This window comes from Schistocerca cancellata, chromosome 4, assembly GCF_023864275.1.
Source record: "Schistocerca cancellata isolate TAMUIC-IGC-003103 chromosome 4, iqSchCanc2.1, whole genome shotgun sequence".
Lineage (NCBI taxonomy): Eukaryota > Metazoa > Arthropoda > Insecta > Orthoptera > Acrididae > Schistocerca > Schistocerca cancellata.
Genome location: NC_064629.1, coordinates 562202837 through 562213459, shown reverse-complemented (window position 1 = coordinate 562213459; position 10623 = coordinate 562202837). Strand labels below are relative to the sequence as shown.

General features: G+C 39.3%; 1 protein-coding gene across 4 annotated transcripts in view; it reads right to left on the bottom strand.

Annotated features, from left to right (window-relative positions):
* The window catches only part of LOC126185065 (dnaJ homolog subfamily C member 21-like), a 248681-nt gene extending 247064 nt beyond the window's left edge, over nucleotides 1–1617 (bottom strand). The window contains exon 1 of one of the 4 annotated variants that reach the window (XM_049927824.1): nucleotides 1493–1617. The gene's annotated coding sequence lies outside the window, so the exon portion shown is untranslated. Of the gene's footprint in view, nucleotides 1–222; nucleotides 240–685; nucleotides 826–1492 lie in introns of those variants that run through there. The other 3 variants (XM_049927825.1, XM_049927827.1, XM_049927828.1) reach the window with 3 other exon arrangements.
* Between the last annotated feature and the right edge of the window lie 9006 nt (nucleotides 1618–10623).

Here is a 10623-nt window from a genome sequence, read left to right as displayed (position 1 = left end):
GAGGGGTTATCACCAGAAAATGCAATATTTGGATTTGCTGTCAATGTTTTGATGTCCAACAAAAAGATGTTTGGAATATTTGAGTTAACAAAAGCGGCTGATTGGGTTAGTCACAAAATACTTTCAAAAGAGACCTAAATATCCAGGTGTAAGTGGCAGAGCAGAGAAGTATCTAGAGCCTTTATCTTAAAAATTGAAGGCATTTTCGTACAGATACTTCACCAGTAGAGCGAACTTCGTCCTGCAGCTTCGTTTTCACGCAGCTCCATGACGACGACGTTCTCTTGAAATATGTCTTTTACAATGATATAATTCTGCGGAGACATCTACTGGTATATGTTGATATTGTCTGGGAAACTTGTTGCGAAGAGAACTGGCAATAAAAAGTAATACATTACAATGTCATGCCTGATGCGGCAGTTTTACTCCAACAGCGAAAATGTGGTAATCAGTAATTTTTTCCTTCCTTTCGTCACTATGGGACTGTCAACGTGAAAAATGTTAAAGTAACCAAGTGCTCTTATTCTCGGCTAATGGCTGAATTTGGGTATTTATGTCATGGGCTACACCTCTTTTCCACGATTGTTCAACATAAGACGCGAGATTTTGCTTTCTCTGGAAATTTATTTGTAACAAAAACTTTGAAATAATCAACCTGTGAATATCAATTACGTTTACAACGTACTGGTGAACTGTAAATACAGCCGGTTGCTGTAACACATTGTCAGTGTTTTGGTCTGTCATGGCGGCACGCCACGCCCACCTGTCTTCAAACCGTAGTTCGGCTCGGGTCCATAGCGCCGTCTCCTCCTATTCTCACCTCCATGCTGTGAACAGAATGCAATCTATCCATCATTGATCATTGGAAACCTGCAACATTCGCCGCAAACAATATGGCGACTATATCGCGATGTTACGGATTTTTCTAAACGGTCAAAGCAACAGACCAGTCTGTCACCACGAACAGGTTTTTAGTATCACATTCGTTGACTTCGCCAACTAAAAACAAAACTATGAATATATTAACATTAAGTAACAGTCTGAAGCCAATGACTCTTAGACCATACCTCTTGACTAACGGTGCAACCAAAGCAACTGTTAAAGGACTAATGATCACATTCAGCGTTAGGAAGTGGATAAATAATTATTACAGAGCAATTCAGCAACAAACGAGAAGCGAAGTCAGCATATACTGTCACGAATGAATTACTCCTCGAGTGAAACAATACATTTCTATATGATAAACTCGAGGAAAATACTGTCTTAATCATATTCTCGTAATATCGGCAGGAAATGTTACGTCTAAGGTTCGATTTACAAATTGTAATCAACTGCATACCACACAGGTCACGAGAATTTCTCGGTAAGCGATCAAACACAATACACATTGCAATAGTAAACCGGCGTACGTGACGCTGAAGATGATTCAGAGCATTACTTATAATATTCCACGTTACTAGCTGAAAGGTATTGATCTTAACATAATACTTACAACTGTCTGCCTAGATCCACAACAGGCAGAAACCTCACTCACACCAGGCAAGTCAAAATCCCTTCTCTCACTCCTATGTCCCACCACACTGCGCTGTCAACTTCGTCTGCGCTCTGCGGTGAAAGCCAAAGTCATGCAAAGCTACAACAAAGATATAAACTGCAATGCCAACAGCAGTTATCTCTGTATTGGATGTCGAACTATAGTTGTTCGAGCGTGCCGGACTGCCGGCCAAACATTGCGTTGTTGCTTGGCTGCCAAGTAGCAGTTAGGCAAGAAACGACGTATCATAATACGAAAGAAAATAGTTTCCGCTATTGTGCCCCTCCTGAGTTTATGAAATTGGATGTACCCGGAACGATGTAATGAACAGTTTTAATTATAGCGTAAAAACAGTGTGAATTTGCTACGTAGTTTCTGAACTCGAGTGTGATACGAGCTTCGGACAAGCTGATCAGAAAATTGTCTATGATTTATTTACTCAATGCTTTACGTATTAATGCCATTGACGTTCAAAACAGCGCTATAAGACTCGGTAGACTTCGACAGGTTACTCTATCAATCCAGACAGCTATTGTACAAAGTTGGTATCGTTTACTTAGACATATCATTACTGAAGGAGGAGGAAATAAATGAAATATTTAAGTACTCCTTATGCAGAAATCGAAATAGGAATGTGTTCCTACGTCTCAATCTAAAATAAATTAGGTTTCCATATAGGTGCTTTCTATCTATATTGACGCAATGCCTATCTTCATTTACGTAGGCACACAGTGTAATTCAGCACACAATGCTAATACGCCTATAGAGGGCGAGTTTTCCCGCCGTGTATAAACTTTAGGGACTGATCGATTAGAGGATACGGAACAAAAAAGGTCTAATGAACTTATGTCTGGAAATGCATGGTTTCCATGCTAGAGACCATTTATTCAATCATACTTTTTTACAGATGCTGCGGTCTAATGCGTGCTGAACCATACGGCCACAGTTACAGTATGAATGGTTTCCTGCAAGAGGATGGTACTGTTCCTCATACATCATGCCCTAGCACCCCCTCCAGCCATAGTAATTGCTAATGTTGTGTCTAATTCACATCTCTTGCTGGCTCACCTTGTATTTGATATGATACAGCATTGTACACAGTGGTTCTGTATTCGAATCGAGAGTAGCTGACATGGTGTTTATTTATGGGAAGGCAAATGGTTATGGACGGCAGGCAGCAAGGTTCTATCAGGAGACCTTACACCACTGACAACAACCACAGCATGTTTGCAACAGTGTTTCGTAGTTTGTCTGAGACAGGGTCATTTCAGGAATCAGGAAATCATGAAGAACATACCCAAAATGTTTGGACGCCAAACTTGGAGGAAAATGTGATCAACACTGTGGAAGGTGACCGCCATATCAGTAACAGGCACTTGGCCCACCAGTACAGGGTAAGCCAGACGACCACGTGGAATATTGTACGTGGCAATCACTTACAGCGTGTGCAGGGCTTACTAGCAACAAACTTTCTACACCGAGAGCAGTTTTTTCATTAGTTTCTTCACCAGGCAACCACGATTCCAGGATGTAATCCATCCTGTTCAAAGATGAGGTCACTTTATGTGGAGTGTTGTCTTCAACTTTCATAACAATCATCTGTGGGATAGTATACGGAACCCCCATGGTATGGTGACAGTGAATCATAAGCGTCAGTGCAGCCGGAATGTATGGGCCAGGATAACTGACGACCATATTTTGCAACCAGTCTTCCTTCCACCTCGTCTAACAGGCTGGAACTGTTGGCGTTTCTTGTGGATGACTTTGCCTACCCTGCTGGAAGAAGTGCCATTGATGATTCGAAGCGTTATGTGGCTGCTACTTGACGGTGTTCCAGCCTACTTCGTTGTTAATATCCGGATGAATCTCAATCATGTCTTCCCTGGTTGACAGATCTGACGAGGGGTCCAGGTGCACGGTCTGCTCATTCACCAGATCTCAACATGTGGGATTTCTGGTTATGAGGCCATCTCAAAATGCAGAGCCCATTCCAGATGTGGAGGCACGGGACCAGTGTATTAATGCTGCCGTTCACAATGTTCAGATGCAGCCTGGCCGAAGCGAATGTGTGAGAAAGAACATACTATGGTGCGTACACACAAGCATTGAGGCACACGGAAAGCATTTTCAACGCATATATCTAACTGTGGCTGTATGGTGCAGTGGGTATTAGACTGCAGTCTCTGTAACAATGTATGATTGAATAAATGGTCTTAGCATGGAAATCATGCATTTCCAGACATAACTACATTAGACCTTCCTTGTTTTGTGTCCTCTCATTGATCAATCCCTAGAGTTTGTACACGATAGAAAAAATCTCATCGTATGTCTCTCTGCACATCATTTAATGCAGTTTCATTAATAAAACCTGAGGTTCTGCATACTTTATATGATATGTTATATTTTGACTATATTGAAAGTGACATATTCTGGAAATATGTAGTGTTGCAATCCACTGTCAATTTTCTGAAGCATATAACATACACAGTACAGGTACAGTTACAATTACTGAGTGAGTCTACTCTCTTACCATTTGCAGGAACAAAAAAAGATAACAAAATTCTTAACTTATGGGAAGGAAGGTATTAATTATTTTGGTTCTGTATAGGTCATTCAAAGAATTATTGTAATCATGTTGTGGTTCAGTAGTTCCCTGTTTCACATCCTCTTTAGGTCAGTGATAGTGTAATGACAAGAAATAAGGTAGTTTTTACAGATGTTGCACTTCTTCTACTGACCTGGAATGCCAGTAGTTTGGACTTTCTGTAATTTTACTGAACAGTCTTCTGGAGTGATCAAAATCAATTTTGTAAAATTTTCATTGTAGACTCAGGTGGGGTACCTATGTAAACCAGCAGTACTAATTGGAAACAGCAGATATAAAATTTTGCTGGAAAATTGCAATTGTAGGCAGAACATCTTTTAGCAGGCACTTCCCTTTTTTATTCCTGAATGTGGTTAGTTGGTGAATCTTTTTCATTCATGCAGCATGGTAGCTACAGACTTCAGAATAAAGAAAATTGTCCAGAATGAAATTTTCACTTTGTAGCAGAGTGCACACTGATATGAAACTTCCTGGCAGATTAAAACTGTGTGCTAGACTGAGACTCGAACTCGGGACCTTTGCCTTTCGTGGGCAAGTGCTCTACCATCCGAGCTACACAAGCACGACTCACACCCCATTTTCAAAGCTTCGCATCTGCCAGTACCTCGTCTCCTACCTTCCAAACTTTACAGAAGCTCTCCTGCAAATCTTGCAGAACTAGCACTCCTGAAAGATAGGATATTGCGGAGACATTACTTAGCCACAGCTTTGGGGATGTTTCCAGAATGAGATTTTCACTCTGCAGCGGAGTGTGCGCTGATATGGAACTTCCTGGCAGATTAAAACTGTGTGCCGGCCCAAGACTAGAACTCGGGACCTTTGCCTTTCGTGGGCAAGTGCTCTACCTTCTGAGTTACCCAAGCACGACTAACGCCCCATCCTCACAGCTTCACATCTGCCAGGACCTTGTCTCCTAACTTCCAAACTTTACAGAAGCTCTCCTGCGAACCTTGCAGAACTAGCACTCCTGAAAGAAAGGATACGGCAGAAACATGCTGTAGCCACAGCCTTGGGGATGTTTCCAGAATGAGATTTTCACTCTTGCTGAGTGTGCGCTGAAATGAAACTTACTGGCAGATTAAAACTGTGTGCCGGACCGAGACTCGAACTCGGGTACTTTGCCTTTTGCAGGCAAGTCCTCTACCATCCAAGCTACCCAAGCACGACTCACGCCCCATCCTCAAAGCTTCACATCTGCCCTTACCTTGTCTCCTACCTTACAAACTGTACAGAAGCTCTCCTGTGAACCTTGCAGAACTAGCACTCCCGAAAGAAAGGACCCAAGTTTGAGTCTCGGTCCGGCACACAGCTTTAATGTGCCAGGAAGTTTCAAAGAAAATTGTGTTTATTCCTTTTATTTATCAAGCTGAACATATTTATGGTTTATTAAGTTATTTTATCTTTTCCAAACGACATAATAATGAAACTGCTTCATTTCACTTTAAGTAAGAAACATTGCACATAGTCACAGTTACCTCCTAAAATATTACAAAACAAGTTAATTGGTTACGGATACTGAGCGGAGATTGCAAAACAATGATGATAGTCCACATCAGATTTTGAAAAAATACCTACATTAAAAGTGCCCAGATTGCAGTTGCACTTTAAATGATGTGCCAAGGGCTGTGCATGATGTTATAAATAAAGTTTTTAGCAAAATAGTGCAACTTATGATGTCGAAAAATCATTCATATACTTCCAAATTAAAGGACAGAAACTATTTTTCTGAGCGTCCAGAGTTAAAGAATAAAAAGGAGAAATTAAGTACGACACACACAGAATTGGCACAACTTTGATCTAATTTCTTGTTTATATGGATGATAGCAATGGATAAATTAGGCCTTCAAGCTCTTACTTCACATACTGAAGTAACACTTGCCAATTGTTTAATTCCTCATGTGTAAAAGAGATATCCATGTGACAAAGAGGGACTTAAGTGATTGGTTCAATAATATGTTAAACAGAATTCATTGCAAACTTCATTTAAAGATGGTCATCCTAGTGAAGACTGGTATCTGGCTTTTATGAAACAAAGCCACTGTATTTCTTTGAAAAAACGTGAGCACCTTCAAACGTCCCAAAAGAATGACAGAAATTCATTTGTAGTTTGTACCTTCTGCTATGAACTGATTAATATATATCAAATATGTGTGGTGAAAGGTAATGATAAATCATGATTTGTCTACAATATTTTGATGAGTCTGAGTTTGTCAGTTACCAAACTAGGGTAACAGCGCAACTCAGGAAAGCTGCAGAACAGTGTCTATGCTGGATCAGGTAGGGAAGTGGCCTGCATTGCTGCAGATGTCACTTGGCACCATTGATCATATGAGGATGGTGCAGTTCAGACTTGATGGACTTTGCGAACACACAGCCAGCAGCAGTACATAGCTTCAACAAACAGCGGATGGAGGAGCCTTCATATTTGATTGACATGCTATCTATGCCAGTGCACATTTGGTGTGCAAAATAACATCCATTTAGTGTGTTTACTGAAGACATTTATCTGGGAGACTACAACCTCCTGACAAATTTGTTTGGCAGTGTTAAAATCAAATGGGGGCAAAAGCTTAGCCATATATTTTTATGTTTGTGCTACAAGGAGTAAACTACCTACTAGCTCAGTTTCAATGTTATTTGATAAATTCCTTTCAAAAATTGCTTATTTAAGTATTTTATTATGTGTTGATTGGGGGTAGTTGTAAACACTGTTATAAACATTCAGATAAATGTTCTTGAGTCTGAACAATGTTGGTTTACAGTTACCCCTACTGGCAAATTCATACCCAGTCCACACTTTAAGACTGTAGTTTCCATTTACCCCTAACATAATGGGTTAATATAAATTTACTATGTATTCATACAAATTAACTTTATTGTTCTTATATTTTGAACCTGTAAACAATATTCACCACCAATGAACAGCATTTCATTACACAGTGCTTTACAATTTTGGACTAGACATGATTAGGTAATATAAGTTTATGTACTTTCTACCTTATACTCTATTCTTTCCATTTTCTCAGCAGAAATTTTTTACCTTACGTTTTTAGGCATATGATAGTGTACATGGGTGCAATATTGCAAACAACCTGAGTCTGATGCAAATCTTCTACTGCAATCTCATTTTGATAATCGTGACCTAAGGCTGGAAATGGGTAGTACACAAATTTCTTTTTTATACAATGCAAAATTTTAGCCAGTAAATATTTTTGCCTCATATGCCAGCAATTACATTTATATAGAACAACTTTTCTGCATATCCTATGAGAGGACACAGTCACTTTTTGCCACAAGTTTTCCCCAGTTAACAAATCTTACAAATGCATTTTGAGATTAAAAAACTGATACTTCTGCTAAAGCATTTTGAGCCAACTTTATCACGTGACATGTTCAACATACAATGCATGTTATATTTTTTCACATGATGATGAAAATTGCATGTAAAGACACCTTCAGGAACATTCAGTGTGCAACTCAGTGAACACAAAATTACTTTGCAGTTATCAAAAGTATTACACCAGATACTAATGCCAGAAAAGTGTAGCCTCCCTAGTGTGGACTTTATCAACATTGCCTGGTTATCTGTTTCTATACTACTGATGAAGTATGCAACAGAGCATTTAAATTTTCCTTTAATAGAGAAAAGCATGACAATCAGTGATTCAGATGCTTCCACTACTTCACTTGAGTGGGGCACTTCCCCACCTAAGTCTACAAAATTTGAGTACTGCTCGGTTCCTTGGTCCCAAACTATCTGCTTTCTAATTGCCATGCTATCTACGATTAAGCAAGAGTCTCTGAACTCATCCTTTATGACAGGGTTCAAATCAAAATACACAAAAACATCTTTCAACAACCCAGTCTCACAATTTATGCTTGCCACCCACTGTGAAATCAATGGTGAATATAAATGCAAAGTCATTGCAAACTGTGGTGTGTGTACTGTAGACCTTCGGTACACACACCATCAGATTATTTGACTTGTCGCTCTAACGAAGTAGGCGAGTGTCAGCAATATGTCTCGTGGTCTTATCGTGGCGTGTTTATCTTCTGCCGTTAGGTCAGATGATAGAAATGCCACTTGGATGCTATTTACAATTGACAATCTGAAGTTCCTTTGGTCTTGGTACGTTAATCGTATTCTCACATATCTCTGATACTTGACAAAGTGTCTAATCATTTATCTTCATGGCTACGTACAGGAATATGGTAATCTTATTAGGCGCAGACTGAAACTTGACTATAGACTGGTACAGACTAATGCAGACTGGTACAGACAAATGCAGACTGACTAATCGGAGGTCTGTACACTCGTTATAATACCTCGAGCGTTCAGGTATCACTGCGCGAGTGTGATCCGCGACGAGAAAAGGTTCTAAGTTAGCAGCAATCTCATTGGCTGCGTTTCATATTAATACGCGGATCGGCGGAAGCAGAATTTGGTCCGTCTCTAAGACAGCGCCATCTCGTAGTGCGGAGACAGACGAGTGCTGCGCCTGCACTGTTGTGCTTAGCGGAGCACGCTCTAGTGGGAAAGTTGTGTACGTGCTGACTACGTGGAACTATGTACACAACACAAACATTATCACATTTGTTATACGCCTGTTTCCCTTGAATGAAACACAGTTGTTTACAAGATTGCATACCAATTCTGCTTGTGATCCTTTTTGGTGACTGAGAAATTCGAGCAGTTTCTCAGTAAGATGGCCCTTCTCATTCAGTGCATTTATAATGTCTCCCATTGACAAAACTTTCTTCTCTCTTCTTCCGATGTTTTCTCGGACACACTTTCATTTTCCTTGCAGTTCATACAAAACTTCTAGCAAAAAATTACAACCTGTTCAAACAAAGCAGTGAGTTAACAAGTAGTACATGTAGTAACTTACATAGTATTTGCATAAATTCTTATCGTACATGGTCTTATTACCCGTGAAATGTTAACTCATTTTCCTTTTTCCACCTATTCGTACAGTTGAAGAATGAACAAGAAACCACCAACAGAAACTTCCTGCCCAGCGCGAATATGGTGGACGGTTGCAAACGATATCAATCTGCTGACACTCAAACTCTATGCTCCGTGATCAGAGTTCTACATTTAATAGTGTAGAGATCACTGACGTAACTGCTACATGGTGGCCTAGCAACAACACAATCTTTGGCCGGCACGTTCAAACAAGTTGTTGGATAACCAGTTAGTATAGAGATCACTGAATGACAATTTGTATTTTATGTGTGATATCTTTGGTTTAGATGGCACATGGAATTCTGGCGTCAATAAGTGTACCTTGCAGAAATTACTCCATTACTCCCATTTATTGCCAAGCCTTAAGTCGCATTTCTAGAGGTAACGAAAACTTGCACTTGCATGCCACCACCATTTCCCTTGCAGGCCAATAAGTGTTTCTATCGGCGCGATTTGATTTTATACTGACACGGTATTCAAGATGGCGTCATCTTAAACAAATGATGCGCGAGTAGACATAATTTTGCAGACTTTAGCTCAAGAACTTACAGAAACGTTAACGAAAAGAACATGATGCCACAAATGTTAGATACTAAAATATATTTTTCAAAGGAATTATTTGGGGACACCGAATACGATAATAAACAAGTTATTGACAGGGAATGAAGAGACGTTTGAAAATCATTTTGGAATGAGTAATACTAATTTTAAATTCCTTTCGAGCTGTTTTTCAGACAGACTTACGCAAGAAGACATGCGTTAAATGAAGACGGTAGTACCGGTACATAACAACTGTAGACATTCTTATTACCACTGTAATACACTTGCTGCAATCCTACAAGCATTATTTCTAAGATATTACGAGAAACTGTGGCTGCTATATTAGTGTATACTGAAGGTACACCTGAAAGTAAGGCTCTTATCTCAGCAGTTCCACTTGTTTTTTCGTCTTTCTGTGACTACAACAATCAGACCACTTGTGTATTATAATTATATTTGATTTCGTGTCAAGAGTAGCTGCAAGTTTCTGAAGGCACTAATTAAATTTCTGTTTCCACTTCATTTTAATATTTATGCTCAACAACAAAAGCAAAAATTTATAATAGATTTAGTGAAATCAAAATACCTTTAGGATATTAGCAATTCCACTGTAATGTGAACCACAGCAAGTCCATACTTTAAGTTACAAACCATTTTTAGTATGTTGTGTTTCTGAAAATGACACTAAGTTACTTTAAGACAAGCCAGTGCTTAAAGAGGATTCTTGAAGGCTAAAATAGGGTTCTTACTACAGAGTTTTATAACATTTTAGTACTTCACAAAGTACTTATTTTCACAGTTAAAGACCTGACTCTAACTACACACACACACAAAAACCACTGGCCACTTGTACACTAATGAAAACATTTAACATTTTTCAGCAACATCTGTAAAACAGATATTTGCAACATAATAGGTCTCTTTCTAGGAGGCGAATATAACAGTTCTCATTTGTAATCAGGAATTATTCCCAACATT